The following is a 17,881-nucleotide window of genomic DNA, read 5'->3' on the forward strand; positions in this document are numbered from 1 at the left end:
AGAATAGGACAAGATGAAAATGTACCCTCAGTCCAATCTGTAGTGGCCTATACGAGATGGGTTTGTATAATGGTGGTCCCTTTCTTTATGGGGCTGTTTGTAATAAGGCAAAGCCACTTTGGATGATGTAATATCCGGTCATTTCCATCTGCAGCTCTCACATGGGCCCTGTATAGTCCTGCAAAGAGAAATAACAGTTCTTGTCTAGTGTTACCTCGAAATAGCTTCAAAATGTTTGCTGTTTTTTATAAAAACTTCAATAAATGTCTACTGTGCACACGGCTAGATCATGATTTCTGGTTTTGGTTTTGTTTTCACCTCATTGTTGGTGGGTTCTCTACCCAGGCAGTAAAGTTTTCATGAGCTTGAGCTCTAGAATCAGATAAACTGACTCTCACTTACTTATGTGATCTGAGCAGATTAATGAAGCTTTGTAAGCCTCATTTGCTCATTTGCAAAATGGCAAATATTAGTAGTCCTTCACTTGGAAGGTTGTTGTGAGGATTTAACACGTGTAAGGAGCTCGGCACTGGGCCTGGGATTCAGATAGAATCCATCAAATAGTAACTGTTGTTATAATAAACAAGGACATGTATCAAGTCCTTAAATCAGTTACAAGGAACCTAAAAGACTTTCCGCAGCGGTTGAGGGAATTCTAACACCACTTCTCTTTTCAGCTCACTTCCTTTCTTTTATCAGCACATGGAATTACATGGCTGTTCTCACCAGCGTGCATGTTTGTAAGGAGTCTACAGCTCATGTTGTGAGGGCACAAGATGGAAGAAGGTCATGAAACAGACAGAGTGACCCTAATCCATATAGAAATGACAAAATATTCATGCAGAACCTATCACTCTTTAAGACTCTAATGAAATTCGGCTGAAGGAAATTACAGTGTGTGATAAATGATATTGCATGATTTCAGGAAATCTTACCAGAAAAACCCAAAAAGCTCTCAAGGTTGGGTAATGCAAAGATTCTAAATGCCAGATACTTCCCAGATCCCCAGATCATGGCTTTGGATTGTACTGAATCAGCAAATTATTTTGTTTTGCTTAATTTACTTTAATGGGAGGCAGTATGGCAGAGTGGTGACATGAGGCGGCTCAATTGTTATTGTGGTTTTAAAAACTGTTTCATAATTTTGCTATCAATAATTGCTTGTGATTGTTGAGTAGCATTCCGTAATTACATGCTCATAAGGACGGTGGGAAAGGCAGTGCGTGTGTATTTGAGATAATAAAAGATTTTAACGTATCAGAGGGCTGGAGGTAGTGGCTCATGCCTGTAATCCCATCACTTTAGGAGGCTGAGATGGGCGAATCACTTGAGGTCAGGAGTTTGAAACCAGACTGGCCAATACAGCAAAACCCTGTCTCTACTAAAAATACAAAAATTAGCTGGTGTGGTGGCGCGTGCCTGTAGTCCCAACTACTCGGGAGGCTGAAGCAAAAGAATGGCTTGAGCCTGGGCGGTGGAGTTTGCAATGAGCCGAGATCACACCATTGAACTCCAGCCTGGGTGACAGAGCGAGACTCCATCTCACAAAAAAAAAAAAAAAAAAAAAAAATCACAGTAGGAGACCACGACTTTCTAAGGGAGGAGTCAGAAAATAGGAATAGTATTTATATAGACTAATTCTGTTATGTCAGGCTTCTAAAAGAATTGTTTGAAGAAAGATTTGGGTTTCGATGAGAAAGAGAATGTATGAAAGCTCTAATTTATGATCTATTCAATATGTTTTATATATAGATTTTTATTTGATTTCCAATGAACTGAAAAGATAATTTTAGAAAATCCTTCATTTCCTCCACAGCATGTTAACGTTAATATTTAGACTGAGTTGATGAGTGTTTTCCCAGCATTGATTTCATAGCTCCTTGTCAGTTCTGGACATAAAGGACAAGCTTTGATCTGAAATGCGGCTGATTCAGTATGAGGGCAGAGTGTGCTACGGAGACGGTTTTATGACATCTCTGTTGGGATGTTCTTTATAGTTACATCCTGACCTGCCGAATTATTACTAAGTAGACAGTCATAGCTCCAATCCCATAACTCGACCACAAAAATAGAATTCTAGCCTCTTTTAATACGAACGTTATCTAGATAGGACTATATCTAGGTCTTTCCTGACAAGTTATATGATTTAGTGCTTTGTTTCTATGAACTAAAGTTAGAAACTCAGAGTGACTCACTTTTCTTTTTTGTACGCATCTAAGTGTACAAGGAAATCAGACTGCTTCTGGTGTTGCTTTCTTTAAAAGAAAAAAAAAAGGCATGCTCATTGCTGAGTATCCTTTTTAGGTCAGCAATTCTTAAGTGCAGGACTTATTGGTATCCGAGCGGAAAGGCCTGAAGCTCTGATTTATCACGACTCCCTGTGAGTGGAGTTCTTCCACGGCTGGAGAAAGGAAAACATTTGTTGTACTAATACTGAATGTGCTTCCTGTGTAAAATAACCTTTAACTCTGTGGAGATCCCCCATTTTAATGACCAGGGACGTAGTGGAAGAAGAAGGAAATCCAAATTCCCCACAGGCAGCCTCTTCCTCAACAGCAGGACAGGCTGCAGCCCTCCTCACGACAGAAATGCCTACGGAGGTAATGCTCCGCTCAGCTCTCTTTCGCCTGTCTGAAGACACGACTACATGAATTGTCCTCAAATGTGTGTGACATTTTGACCTGTGAAGAACACTGGGCGACAGCAGTCAGGTATTGTGAGGGAGCTGGACCAGGGGGAAGAGGGCCGTCCTCTCACGCCAGCTTCAGTTCTGGGCAATGCCGGGAACCTGGCCAATGGCAGAACCAGCCCTCAAACCCCAAGCCAGACTTCAAGTTTCTAAATCACCCTATCTTCACTGTAGAAACACTGTTAAGCCTGCAGTGACTACCCTGGCCATGAGAGCACCTCTTTCTCTGCAAAATTTGAAGGGTATTCCCTACGCTGGAGGGGAAAACCCAGCGGTGGCCAACATGATTAACAAACCTTTCAAGTCTCTTTGGATTTCTGTTTTTGAGACAGGGCCTTGCTCTGTTGTCCAGGCTGGAATGCAGTGGTGCAATCCTAGCTCACTGCAACCTCAGTCTCCTGGGCTCAAGCAATCCTACCGCCTCAGCCTCCCAAGTAGCTGGGACTACAGGCATGCACCACTATGCTCAGCTAATTTTTAAATTTTTTGTAGAGACAAGATCTACGTTGCCCAGTCTGGTCTCAAACTCCTGGACTCAAGCAATCCTCCCACCTCGGCCTCCCAAAGTACTGGAATGACAGGTGTGAGCCACTCTGCCCGGCCTCTTTGGGTTTTTGAAAGCCTCTATAGTAGCCCAGCTCTCTGAGTTCTGTGGAAAGTGCATCCATGAGATGGGGAAACAGGAGAGTTGGCACATGCTTTCAGAGCTTCCCGAGCACCCTGGCACTGCAGTGTCTTAGTGAGGGACATGATCACGTTCTGTCTCAGCACCTTTATAGTGATCCTGTATTCCCAGCTGCAGTTAGCCACAGACAGACACAAGAGCTTTCCACAGGCAATCAATGGTACACCTACCCCCAAGCTCACTTGCAGATGACTTCTTTTCAAAAGATACACTGACTTTTAAAAGACAACTGAGCTGTTTGAGAGAGAGAAGGAGGAAAGTAAAGAGAACTGGCTATTTTTATAGCCATTCTCTCTCCTTGCCTTCCTCCCTCTCTGCACTTACATCTGCAACTCCCTCAAGCCAGATCTCCCAATTCATCTTGATTTTCATGTCTTGGCTCTTCCTCTCTAAGAATGAATGATTTGTCTCAGTGAGTGCACACAAACCTTAACAATACAAGAATCTTGTATTTCACATGTCTTACATGTCTTAGACTGTATCAGTGGGTCATGAAACTCCAGCTAAGTCTGACATGGCTGTGGCATGGTAGAAGGAACGTTACCTGGTACCTTAGCAGGTATTTGATATTTACTTATCAACCTGTGTTTGATATTTGATGTTTGTTGATGAAAGTGGGACACTGGTTAGGAATCATGAAAGTCAGGCTCTGTCAAGATCTTACTGCTGATTTGATGGCAATTTTTGTCAGTCTCTTGATAAATATCTTCTTAGAGTATCAATTTCATTTGAGGGTAAATAACCTTAAAGTTTTGTCTTCTGTTGTTGATGAAACCAACCAAGGATCTATTAGGCATTCTTGAAATGTAAAATATGTGTAAATTTTGTGCTAGCCGTCAACAGTTTAGAATCATGCCCAACTACTGCCCCTCCTTCCTCGCCCTCTGTCAATATCCACCTTCTTCTGTTTTTAGGGATTTTTTTCAGTGAAGAACTCTGAAGTGCTGTTCCATGACAGCTATTTTCCTTTTAGCTCCTGTTTCTTTCCTAAAGTACTTTTTTCTTTACAGGAACTTCCCCATGCCCAAGGCTTTGGTTAAGGCCTCTATGCACATGTCTCATTTCTGTATCTCCTCCAGGCACCAAGCCTGTCTTTCAGCAGTCTACTTGAGATTTCCTTTTGCATATCTCAAAGGTGCAAACTCAGCATGTCGAAAGTAAGAACTCATATTGTCTCTCCCAAATCTGGTACCTTTCCAGTGTTCCATAGCTGAGTAAATGCCACTACACCCATTAATGCACAAATTAGAAACTTTAGTCATCCTTGGCCATGCGTGGTGGCTCACACCTGTAATCCTAGCACTCTGAGAGGCCAAGGCAAGAGGACTGCTTGAGGCCAGGAACTCAAAACCAGCCTGAGCAACATAGCAAGACCTCATCTCTACCAAAAAAAAAAAAAATTAAAAATTAGCTGGACATGATACCAGCTACTTGGGAAGCTGAGGCAGTAGGACCACTTGAGCCCAGGAGTTCGAGGTTAAAGTGAGCCATGATTGCACCACTGCATTCCAGCCTAGGCAACAGAACAAGACCCTGTTTCTAAAAAAAAAAAAAAAAAAAAAAAACAAGGCCAGGCGCTGTGGCTCATGCCTGTAATCCCAGCACTTTGGGAGGCCGAGGTGGGCAGATCATGAGGTCAGGAGATCGAGACCATCCTGGCTAACACGGTGAAACCCCATCTCTACTAAAAATACAAAAAATTAGCCGGGCATGGTGGCAGGTGCCTGTAGTCCCAGCTACTCGGGAGGCTGAGGCAGGAGAATGGCATGAACCCGGTAGGTGGAGCTTGCAGTGAGCCGAGATCGTGCCACTGTACTCCAGCCTGGTAGGCAGTGAGACTCTGTCTCAAAAAAAAAAAAAAAAGTCATCCTTGACATCATTCTCACATTCCCTATGGCCAATTCATCACCAAATCTTGTCATTGACTTCTGAGTTGCTCTCAAATCCCCATCCTCAAGCTACTCTCCTCTGTTGTAGCCTTCTCACTGTTCTTCTGGCCCCTCTACCTGCAAGAACCTGCATGTTCAGGGCCATTGCCAACCTCAGACAGCCTTGTTTTTCTGCTGCAGCCACACTGCCTTTCTTCTAGCCCCGCAGAGTCACCAGGCACCATCATATCACAGGACCTTTGCCTGTATCTATTCTCACTCCCTTCTTCACTCAGTTAACTTCTACTCATCAGACCAGAGAAGCCTTTTCTGACCTCACTGACTCCTCTATGAGGATCATTTATTTCTCTTCTGTGGCCCCTGCAAAGCTACAGTTTTATTTCGGTTTATTTGATCATTTGATTAAGGTGTGCTCCTCCAAGACTGAAACTCCACGAGGACGGGAACCATGTCTGGCAAGCATTGTGCTCCAAGAAGCTAACACAGTAAACACTTTAGTTTGTAAATATTTGCTAAACCAATGAATAGTTCTTCACTACCCCCCTCCCAAAAAAAGGGAACTATTGACAAATGCAACAAAAATAATGAGTTAATACACATGAAAGCATTTTGTGAATCTAAACTGCTGTTCAACGCTAGGCACAATGGCTCATGCCTGTAATCCCAGCACTTTCGGAGGCCGAGGTGGGAGGATCACTTGAGTACAGGAGTTCAAGACCAGCCTGGGCAACACAGCGAAACCTGTCTCTACAAAAAATAGAAAATTAGCCAGCTGTGGTGGCATGAACCTATAGTCCCACCTACTCAAGAGGCTGAAGTGGAAGAATCACTTGAGCTTGGGAAGTCAAGGCTACAGTGAGCTACAATTGAGCAACTGCACTCCAGCTGGGGTGACAGCGTGAGACTCTGTCTCAAAAAAAAAAAAAAAAGCCCAGTGTGGTGGCACATGCCTATAGACCGAGCTAATCAGGAGGCTGATGTGGAGGAATCACTTGAGCTTGGGAGGTTGAGGATACAGTGAGCTACAATCGAGCAACTGCACTACAGTCGGGGTGACAGCGTGAGACTCTGCCTCAAAAAAAAAAAAAAAAGCCCAATGTGGTGGTGTGCAGCTATAGTCCTAGCTACTCAGGAGGCTGAGGCGGGAGGATAGCTTGAGCCAGGAACTCAAGGTTACAGTGAGCTATGATTGCGCCACTGTACTGTGGCCTGGGTGACAGGGCAAGACAGTCTCAAAACAAACAAACAAAATGCTATTCAAGTATTAGGTTCTGTTTGAAGTGACTAATTGGGATCCTATTTTTCAAATATCAAGTATACATCACTTGAATACAGTGTGCAGATTTATGAAGACAAAATGCAAATGAGCATTTGGAGTCAAGCCCTCCAGACTCTAACAGAACTGCTGACCTTCTAATGGCTGCTATACCCAGACATTCAAATAAAAGAGGTGTTTGTATCCATGCACATAAACTCTCCGTATCTGTTAACTACTAGAATTCGTTTCCTGCATTTGCATGACTTTTGTCCTAACAAAATAAATACATTTTTCACAGTGTCTCCCTCCAAAAACGAATCTTCCAGAGAATTAATGGCATGGCACTGGGAGTGCCAACAATGAAAATAACAAAAGGATGACACTCTTTTAATTTTACTTTTAGAATCCAAGACTTTGGTTTAAATAACAATATGAGTAACAACATTACATTTAAAAAGAAATTCCAAGAAGTATGGTTTTCCAAATGAATTTTCAGTTGAAGGGGAAATCTTTTAAAGTTGTCTTTAATCAGTGATTAATCTCTTCTTGCTGGTCATTAATTTAAACCTATGCTTAAAGACAAAAAACAGATTTCTCCATGTACCTGATACAAAATGATCAGTAGTCATTTGAAAAACACGACTGAACACTTACTCTCTTACCCTGTTCTGGCACATTTCACAGGGGAAATACTGTGTTTTGATAAACATCATTTTTGGATGCCAAGAATACCTGACCAAAGAGTATAAGTTAAACAAAAAAGGCATTTATGTTTCTTCTATAGCAATCCAGGTGCCTAACTCTAGACTGCTCAGTGAAGTTATCAAGGACATAGGTTCTTCCTCTCTCCTTTCTCAATGTTTGTGTTTGTTACCTTATGATTTCAAGATGGTTCTCACAGCTCCAGACCTCATAACTACAATCAAAGATAGTGGTGGTGATGGAAGGGGAGAAAGAGGCAAGGGTAAAATGTGAATTTATTTTACAGAGGCTCCCTTATTTTATCATGGAAGTTTTTGTAATGCTCCCAAAATTCAAGGCAGGATAAATAAAAGGCATTCACATCAAGACACACTGTAGTAAAATGCAGACAAAGAGACAATCTTAAAGTAGCCAGAGGGAAAAAAATACATATCACCTATAAGGGAACAATAGACTTTTGGCACATTTATCAATGGCAACAATAACAGCCAGAGGCACCAGAATCCTTTGAGCATGGGAGGCACAGGCTGCTCTGTCCCCCAGGCTGGAGTGCAGTGGCAAGATCTCGGCTCACTGCAACCTCTGCCTCCCAGGTTCAAGCGACTCCCCTGCCTGCCTGGGATTACAGGCACACGCTACCAAGCCTGGCTAATTTTTTTTTTTTTTTTTTTTTTTTTTTGGTATTTTTAGTAGAGACGGGGTTTCACTATGTTGGTCAGGCTGGTCTCAAACTCCTTACCTCATGATCTGCCCACCTCAGCCTCCCAAAGTGCTGGGATTACAGGCATGAGCCACCATGCCCGGCCAACTAGAGGAACTTTTGCACCACAATATACGTACAAAAATATTTGTATTACCACTGTTTATATTAGCAAACCCTGGAAACAATCCAAGGAATCAGTAGAATTGGATTTTTTAAAAGAGGGTATGTTTATACAAGGGAATATTATACAACAGGAAAAATGAATGAACTGAAAAACATTTTGAGTAAAATGTCACAGACAAATATACCTTTTTGTTTTTACAAAGCTTAAAACCAGACAGAACTAAGATACGTTATGTTACAAAGAAATTAAGAACTATAAATAGTAAATAAATAAATACAAATCTCTTTTCATACATCAGGGCCAGATGTTTCAATGTCATTTATTATTTTTTAATATTATTTTTTACAGATGGGGCCACGCTATGTAGCTCAGTCTGGTCTTGAACTTTTGGACTCAAGTGATCCTTCTGCCTCAGCTTTCCAAATAGCTGGGATTACAGACTAAGCCACTACACCTGGTTCAATGTTTTTAAAATCAAATCATTCTAGACCATAGAAAAAGAAAGTTCCACATTTAATTGTAGAAAGCCAGCAAAATATTAATCTGAATATCTGATTAAAAAATAGTACAATGAAGGAAAATACAGAATGACCTCACTTAAGACTATAACTGCAAAAATTCTGGATACAATTTTAAGAAACAATATTTCAGAATAAAAAAATATAAACTAGTAGGGTTAGTCTAGGAATACAGGGGTGGTTTCCATATTAAGAAGCCTGTCAACATAACTGCTTATGGGCATGCCAGAAAATTAGTGGGGGAAAAATAGTGATTATATAAATAGATGATTAAAAGGCATTTGAAAAAGTTGAGCAGTCATCCCAATTAAAAACTCTCCATAACATCTGACTAGAAGATGTTTTAGTCAGCAGAAGCTATCTCGTCTTACAAACAGCCCCAAACCTTATTGGCTTGACCCAGTAAGTTATTTTTCCTCATGTCATAATCCAGTGTGGGATAACAATGGAGCTCTCCTACCCACAGTCATTCAAAGACCTGAGCTCTTTCCATCAGTAGCTCTTCCATCTAGAAAGGTGTCCCAAGACCTCTGCATCTGACTGGTAGAGAAAGGAAGGCAGTGTGGAGAATGTGGGAAGCTCAGGGTTAGTACTGGAAATGTAATCTCTCTTTTCCACCCACATTCTTCTGATCAAAATTCAGTTAGGTTAGGTCTACATAACCACAAGCAAGACTGGAAAATGTAGTTCATCTGTGTTCTCAGGAGAAAAGGAAAACGTATGGGTGAGCATCTAGCCAGTCTCTGCCACAGAAAGTTACCACCTAAAATATTAAAGACCTTACCAAAAAACTAATAACATATTATCATCCCAAAGAGTGAAACACTAAATATACTTACACTGAAATCAGGAAAAAGACTGGGACATTCACTATCGCCATTACTTATTCAACATTATTTTGGAGGTTGTAGCAGGTACAGTAAGATAAGGAAATAAATTTGGGAAAGAAGACATTAAATTATCTTTTTGCTGATAATATGCCAACATATTTACAAGCTCTAAGATATGCTTTTAAAAAGAATATATGTTTAATTAATATGGCTGGACACAAGATACATACACAAAGGTACGTAAATATGTGAATATACATATGCGTATACATTGTTCGCCATATGTTCTCTTAGTTTGCTTCTATCTAAATAACTCTCGGGGTTTACACAAGCTCTCAATGTCAGCTGTGAAACCTACAGACTATTGCTTATGGCAGAAAAATGCACTCACCTTGTGAGCTACGCTCTTACATAACCATGTACTCCACTTTTACCAGATGAGTTGTTTACCAATTTCTAGTTGTGCTTGCTCCTAAACATTTTTATGACAGTTGTACTGTTATTATAAACCAAGTAACTTGAACAAATATTACTGAAGCCAATACAGAATAATGTGATAAGAATGAATTTTTGTTTTCATAGACACTGTTGTCTGCTTTAGAAAGAGTCAATAAAGACGGGTTGCAAACAATGCTGTTGGTTTGGGCATAACAATTGTAAAGCACGAGGAGAAAATTTTAAGATTTTGTATTTGCATTTTTCTACAAGTCTTATTAAGTTCTTGAACCACATTAGAGAAATCCAAACTGAAAACTGTATATGATGCATTATTGATGTAGTTTATGCAAGAAAGATATCATGGTACTCCAAATCAGTAGATCCATACTTAAGAGGACCCTGTCCTACATCACATTATAGATAAATGAATATATATATGCACACACACACATTTTATGTTAAAATATTTTAAATATGTATTATTACCACAGCATAACCTACGCTATCCTGATGAAAGTTAGGCTACGTTACATTACAGTAATAAAAAAGTAAAACCAAAAAAACCCTTAAGTCTCAGTGACTTAAAACCACAGACTCTTTATCTGGGTGACATCCACGGCCACTGTCTTCTATATGAAGACATTCTAGCCACTTAACCCTTTCGGTACTTCTACATCAGCATATACTTCTATTTATCACTATGGCAGGGAAGATATGGAGAATCATGCTCCAACTTCTCAATGCTTCTGTGCAGGAATGAAGTACACACATCACTCCTACTTACATTTTCATTGGCTGGGATTAGTCACATGGCTATATCTAATTTTTTTTTTTTTTTTTTGGAGATAGAGTCTCGCTGTATCCTCTAGGCTGAAGTGCAGTGGTGAGATCTGGGCTCAATGCAACCTCCACCTCCCGGGTTCAAGTGATTATCATGCCTCAACCTCCCTAGTAGCTGGGATTACAGGCATCTGCCACCATGCCAGGTTTTTTTTTTTTTTTTTTTTTTTGTATTTTTCAGTAGAGAACGGGTTTCACCATGTTGGCCAGGCTGGTCTTGAACTCCTGACTTCACGTGATCCACCTGCCTTGGCCTCCCAACTTACTGGGATTACAGGCATGACCCACCGTGCCTGGCTGGCTATATTTAATTTTAAGAGACAAGAAAAAGCGTCATCTTCTTGCATACTTGAAAGTAAGAGAGAAACCAAATATTGCTGAATGGAGATAAATGTCTATTGCATAGGTATCATTTTCTAGGATTTCTCAATCTTGCCAACTTAACAACGAAATATTGTGATATATTGTATTAGTGATCAAAATATTTGCTGCCCTTCAAGTTGAAAGAGTATTGATCCTGTCTCCTGGTTATTTCTTAGGTGTCAGGCTTGGCATTGTGACTTGAAGGGCCCTTCCTTGTGGAGAACATATGCATCCCAGATGCTTCAATGTCAGATATGGGCACTTCTTGCTTTGGCTTATAAAGTATGGGGGAAGTGATGTGTGACACTTCCTGGCAGGAGCTTTTAAGAATTAGTAGATGCTATACTTTGACTCCTCTCTACTACAAGACTGCAATGTGCCCGACAGCAATGGCTTCATTAGCCTGGGCCCCAGAGTGAGGGTGATGTGAAGCAGAGCTGCAGCCAGCTTGGGATGAGCACGTAGTATGAGCAGGAAATTTTCTGTTGTTATAAGCCACTGAGATTTTCAGGTTGTTTGTTACTGCAGTGTAATTGAGACAAAACTGACTAATACACATACCATCCTTACCGCATCTGTAGGAATGGTTACAGTAATAACCAAAAAGGAGTGAGAATGGAAAAACAGTCACATGCCGCATGATGACGTTTCAGCCAACAATGGACTGCACATACGATGGTGATCCCTTAAGATTATAATGACGCCGGGCGCGGTGGCTCACGCCAGTAATCCCAGCACTTTGGGAGACCGAGGCGGGCGGATCACGAGGTCAGGAGATCGAGACCATCCTGGCTAACACAGTGAAACCCCGTCTCTAAAAATACAAAAAAATTAGCCGGGCATAGTGGCGGACGCCTGTAGTCCCAGCTGCTCGGGAGGCTGAGGCAGGAGAACGGCGTGAACCCGGGAGGCGGAGCTTGCAGTGAGCCGAGATTGCGCCACTGCGCTCCAACCTGGGCGACAGATCGAGACTCCGTCTCAAAAAAAATAAATAAATAAAAAAAGATTATAATGAAACACCTTATTTTCACTGTTCCTTTTCCATGTTTAGATATATTTAAGTAAGCAAACACCACTGTATTACAGGGGCCTACAGGATTCCATACAGTAACATTCTTGCAGGTTTGTAACCTAGTAGCAACAGGCTAGAACATACAGCCAAGCTGTTAGTAGGCTATCCCACCTAGGTTTGTGTAAGAACACTATGACATTTTTCACAACGACAAAAATCACCTAATGCTGCATTTCTCTTGGCTCCAAACTCAGAATTCTGCAACTACGTTTGGTCACTGGACAGTGTTTTTTTATTTCATGACCACTCCAACCCTTGACCACACAGTAGCACCTAATGGCACTGCCTGGCACACCCCAACCACACAAGTTTTGGCAGCCCTGGTTGAACTCTGGCTAACTCGACCTTTTCAGATCTGTGACTTGTATGGCTGTCTACACCTGATTCTGATTCTTCACCTAGTTTCTCCGCCCCTACTTTCTCCACTTACTCCTACTCCTTCCCCACTCCCCATCCTTCTTGGGAAGCTCTCAGCACTGGTTACTTACTGCAGTAAATAAATTAGACCAAGTGCTAATTGTGTCCTGGAGCTAATTTCACCCAGTTCCCACCACCACACCTTTCACACAGAGAAGCATAGTTCGTTGAGCCCACTTACTCTGGAGATGGGGAGAATCACTTCAAGAGCAGGTAAGAGTGGAGGGGGGTGGGGTACTAGCCGAAAGGCTATTACGATGTTCCTAATAAAAGATGACAGCTCCAGAAAGATGGTGAATGGAGCTTACAGTCTAACAAGGACAAGCACATGTGAAAACAAGAGGTACAACAGTGTGTTACTGCTAGTGAGATACAATTACTCATATGTATGCATAAGCAATGAGGCATAAAGGGTCTATTTTCCCCAAGTAGGGAACGTAGGGCAGTGGAGAAGGTCAGGAAAGGTTCTGTAGAGGAAGTGATGCTTGACCTGACATGGGTTGATAGTGCATTCCAAAAAGAGGGGAGAGCAGGAAGAAATGTATAGGGGTATGAAATCAACATTAACAGAGAATTTCAAGTACCTTAATATGACTGGAGTAAAGAATTTAAGAGTGGTGTTAACAGATCACAGAAAGCCTGTTTCACATTCTAAAGAGTTATAAATTAATTCTGTAGGGCAGGCAAAGAGGAGCTATTCAGGGCTTTAAGGAAAGTAATCGATTTGAATTTTAGAAAACAAACAACTTTGGCAGCGGTGTGCAGGATGGTTTGGAATAAGCAAGGATCTCTGCTTGTGGCTCAGGTGTCAGGTAATTAATTCTGTTATCCATGATACTCTACTTCTCAACCAGGCAAGTTCATCAAGGAATTTTAGAAACAATACTTTTCTTTCTTGCTCATGTAAAAACACCTAACTAGAATGATAAACAAACAAGGTCTTCTTTTTTTTCTAAACTCTATTGTATAAACTTAGTTGGACACCCTCATTTAATAAATGGGTGAGGCTGAATAGCTTTTGGCATTAATCCCAGATACTGTAACAGTGAGAAAACAACAAAACATGGAACATAATATCCATCCATAACTCCAATTGTATGGTTAGGGTTATTGGAGAATTTTAAGAGTTATGATTTCCCTGGCAAAGTGTCAAAAAAACATACCTTCAAAAATTATTCCAAATAGCCACTTGGCATCTAATCATGCTGACATAATGAAAAATGTTGAATAAATTGCCTACGTGTAATTTCTCATTCCTGAAGAAGGAAGGATGTTTTCTAAGTCTCCACAATGACGGGTTTTATTAAATAATAACATGGTCATAAGAAAGCCAAAAGAAAATTTCCCAGCTCACTTAGAAAATGGAATCAATCTATTTTTTTCTTAAAGATAAATAGATATAGTCTGTCACATAGAAGAATGTCTAAGAGGATATCCACCAATACATTTACATTGGTTATCTCTGGGTGATGCGTTCAAGTGTTCTCTATTTTCTTCTTGTTGCCTTTTGGTGGTGTCTGATTTTCTATAGTGAACATGCATTGCTTCTGGAAGAAAAAACAGAACAGTCAAATATACCAACCATATAATCAGAATGTCGTAGGCCATCTTCTTCAGCTCTCTGATTCTGCATCGACTTTCTAATTCTGAGTAAGATCAATGTAAACTGCTTTTGAGGTAACCTGGTGTGTTTTGAATATAGGCAAAATTTCTTTCCTCAAGTCTGTATCGTCAGGGAATAAATTTTTGAATTTTCAAAATACAGATATTTCCACTAATTATTCATGCCAGTGGAGGGGAATACTGACACTAGTATCCAAAAACATAAGGGAATTGAAACCATCATGTATACACGTATATTATATTAGGCTTTGTGAGGCCCTGCACATGATACTTTTGGCAGATATGCTTTCTGAATTACATTTTTATTTGGCTAATACTAAAATTACTCCATGCTCCCACATGTGGGCTGGCAAATGATGGGAGATGGCTATGGTAAAGGAAAGAGGTGTAGAATTTAAAATTCATTGCGTATAATCTATGAGCTGTATGCTGTGCAGGCAAATGAATAGAGCCTATGGTGAAAATATAAACCAATTTTGAGCACAGACAGACCTAAAACAGGGCTACAAAAGCATGAAAAATGGAATGCTAACTTGTGCCATGTCTGATGCAATGCAGACGTAAAGTAGTAAAATAAAACTCCTGGATTCCAAATAGTCTACTCTAGTACTTATTCTCAAAATCCGGCTTTTCATAATCAGAAGACACTCTTTTAAAAGCAGCTGCATCTGAAATCATAGCCAGTAAAATATTTCAGAAGAAATATGAAACACTCATCTCTTAGGGTTAAAGAAAAAGGGTCAAATGTATTTCTTCATCTCTTAACACGTAGGAAGGGGCTTGCAAAGAAGATTTGTAAATATGACTTACCCTAAATTATGCATAGTGAACCTTTCCCAACGCTGTAAGAATTTACATAATTTAAAGATTTGTATATATATATATATTTTTTTTTGGGAAAATGTTTTATTATACTTTAAGTTTTAGGGTACATGTGTACAACGTGCGGGTTTGTTACATATGTATACATGTGCCATGTTGATGTGCTGCACCCATTAACTCGTCATTTACATTAGGTATATCTCCTAATGCTATCCCTCCCCCCCAAGATATGAATATATTTTTTATAACCTATAGATTCTTTTCAGGCCCTCGAAAACCTAGTAATTTTCTTATCGGTTAAGATTTGTGTAATACCACTACCCTCACATGAACTACTCCTCCACCCCCAGCCTTGTAGAGAAGCATAATTTTTTTTTTTTTTTTTTTTTGAGATTGAGTCTCACTCTGTCGCCCAGGCTGCAGTGCAATGGCACGATCTCGGCTCACTGCAACCTTCGCCTCCTGGGTTCAGGCGATTCTCCTGCCTCAGCCTCCCTAGTAGCTGGGATTACAGGCATGCGCCACCATGCCCAGCTAATTTTATATTTTTAGTAGACACGGGGTTTCACCATGTTTGCCAGGCTGGTCTTGAACTCCTGACCTCAGGTGATCCTCCTGCCTCAGCCTCCCAAAGTGCTGGGATTCCAGGCATGAGTCTGGCCTGTCTCCTGTTTCTAACAGTTGTATCTTTGTCCTTGATTCCCCCTCACACCTGTTCTGGGCATCTGAGAGGTCATTACCTCAATCATTCCTTCTTGCTGCTTCTCTTCCCTGCTGTCTTCACTCTTGCCCCTTCACCAACTCCTTCTAACATCTGCCTAACAAACTTTGGTCTGTCCAATCATGTACATGAAACAAAAACAAAACTCAACTTTCATTCAAACCAAAATCCTGTTTCTATTTTTTGAAATGGACAACTTTATGAAAAGAATGATCTATAAAATTTAGCTGCCTCCATTTTCTTCTTATAAATTCTTCATTCCTAACAATCTGGTTTATAGTTAAACTGCTCACCAGAAGATTATGCAAATGGCATCCCATTTGCCAAACTCCATTGATCTTCCTATAATCATATCTGACATCACTGGTCATTTCCTTATCTCAACATTGTATCTTCCTTAACTCTGAGACATTTTCGGACCTCTCTTCTCTATGCCTCTTTCTTGCCTCTTCCAGCTTCTCCAAAGTTCTAAAGAGACGCCCACTACATACTAGATTTTAAAACCTTTCTGAGTACTTGCCTTAAGTATGCAAGGCACTATGCTGTGGAGACAAAGCAGCTTTTAAGAGGGGTCTAACCAAGCAGGCTGGGTAATAGGGTTTGGCTGCCCAGGGCCAAGCTTAGGCAAATAACAGAAAAGGGCAAAGGGTAAGTGTAATTTCAGATCATTCGACAGCACTAAAATTTAGGTCAGAAGACCCAAATTCAGTTGACAAAATGAAGTACAGGAATAGCACCCAAACAGGGGACAGGTGAGGTAACAAATGGGGAAAGAGCTAGGAGGGAGGAGGGCTCTTGCCAGATGTGAACGAAGCTGAACTTGTCCTCAGTCGGCCTATCTATGTCACCAGACTGACTTAAGAGTAAAGTCAAAGAAGACTACAAAAAGTAAAATAAAATAGGGTGCTTGTTCTCATACGATGCCTCAGCGTTTTCTGTGAAATGTGCATAATGATAGTATCTACCTCACAGGATTAATTGAAACAATATATGCAAAGAACTAAACCCTGGCCTGACAGGTAACAAATGTTAGCTATCATTATTAATATTCTATCCTCTAAGCTATTTAACATAAAGCTTAAGTAAATATAATTAAATCATTCCAGAATCAAATCTAATTTATTTCTTAAGTATTTAGCATACTCAAAAGTACCCTGTATTAGTTAATACTGTAACAGACCATTTAAAATAGGATATAAACTTGGGTGTAAGACTCAAGGGGAATTTTCTCCTTGCTGAGCCACTAAAACAACTCTTCACACTGATCACCAAAAGCCTATTTTCAGGACTTTAGAATCCCTTTTTAGCTTCTTTTTAACTACTTTCCAACCTCTCAATACTTTCTTGCCCTTTTGATTCTAAGATGGCATAGCCTTTAAAGCAGGCTCCCCTTCTTCCGGCTGTCTTTTGAAGTCTAGTATTTCTTAGGTTCACTCCTGCTTTTTCCTCCTTTTCAAAACCTTTCCAATATGTGACACTACCTTAGTGTACCATTAGTGGCTTAAATGGTATCCTGGTTCCTACTTTCTCCTAATCTTAGTCTGTCCTTCATGCTGCCACCAGAATTTTTTTTTTTTAATGCCAAATGTTTGTGAAAAGACCTCCATTATCTCCTGTTGTCTGTAAGAAAAAGCCCTAAACGTCAGCATGCCACACAAGGCCCTTCATTTTGGCCCCAACCTGTCCCTCCAACCTCATCTCATTTTGCTCACCTGCTCACCCACAGCTCCAGCCACAGGGAAATGTTTGCCATTACTCAGATAACAGCATGACTTTTCACAAATCTCTTGCCTTTCCACATTCTTCTTCCGTGAATGCCGTTTTCTCCTGTTCCCAACAATGTTCTGGTTTAGCCCCTTTCTCTATCAAGCATTTATCATACTGTATTTTATTATTTTATTTTATTATTATTTGAGATGGAATCTTGCTGTGTCACCCAGGCTGGAGTGCAGTGGCGCGATCTCTGCTCACTGCAACCTCTACCTCTCAGGTTCAAGCGACTCTCCTGCCTCAGTCTCCTAAATAGCTGGGACTACCGGCATGCACCACGATGTCTGGCTAATTTTTTTTTTTTTTTGTATCTTTAGTAGAGATGGGCTTTTGCCATGTTGGCCAGGCTGGTGTTGAACTCCTGACTTCAAGTGATCTGCCTGCCTCGGGCTCCCAAAGTGCTAGGATTACAGGCAT

This window comes from Macaca mulatta, chromosome 17 (genome assembly GCF_049350105.2).
Source record: "Macaca mulatta isolate MMU2019108-1 chromosome 17, T2T-MMU8v2.0, whole genome shotgun sequence".
Classification (NCBI taxonomy): domain Eukaryota; kingdom Metazoa; phylum Chordata; class Mammalia; order Primates; family Cercopithecidae; genus Macaca; species Macaca mulatta.